Raw genomic sequence first — 790 nt, 5'->3', positions numbered from 1 at the left:
TTTGAAGGTATTTTCCTTCTTTCTCTTCTTTACTTTGTAAAAATTTCTATCTTCGAGATTCTTATTTCCCTTCCTTTTTTCTTAGGCCAATCTTATCGGCACTGAGCTGATGAACAGAATCTCCCTCTTGGAGAAGGTAGCACGTGATTCAGAGAAGGTTGCACGTGATTCTCAGTTGGAAGCAATCAATTGGAAGGAACAATTTGACAGTGCTCAAATTGACATGGAGGATTTACAAGAGAGCAAGAGTACCTTAGAGCAGCAGGTGCGAGCATTAACTTCGGAGCTAGCGGTTACCAAGGCTTCCTTGAACCAAGCAGAAAAAGAAAAAGAACGCCTTGAATCCTCCTTTTCAGAACAGTTGTCTAAGGCTAGCAAAGAGAACAGGGCGTTGAAAGCTCTGCTGAATCAAAAAGAAGTTTATGCTGGAGAGCTCGTGCAAAACTTAACTCAAGCACAAGAAGAGCTTCGAGTCTCTGCTGATAAGGTACGTGCTTTAGAGAGCTCTCATGTTTCTCTTCAAGCTTCTTGTAATGCCGCCTTGGCCGAAAATGAAGAGCTCAAGAATGAGGTGGCCGCTTGGGAAAAGGATTATGAGATCCTTGAAGAAAAATTTGATGTTGAGGTAAGTTGGGCTTTTTTGAATTCACGTCGTGATACCCTAGTTGAAGCTGGTCAAGAAAACTTCGACCTGGAGTCAGAATTAGCTAAGGTTAATGAAACCGTTGAACAAGCTCAGCAAACACATGACTTTCCTTCTCCCGTTATTGAAGCTCCCATGGTTGAAGCT

This window comes from Nicotiana attenuata, chromosome 4 (assembly GCF_001879085.1).
Source record: "Nicotiana attenuata strain UT chromosome 4, NIATTr2, whole genome shotgun sequence".
NCBI classification, from domain to species: Eukaryota; Viridiplantae; Streptophyta; class Magnoliopsida; order Solanales; family Solanaceae; genus Nicotiana; species Nicotiana attenuata.
Note: the sequence above shows the minus strand (reverse complement) of the source record.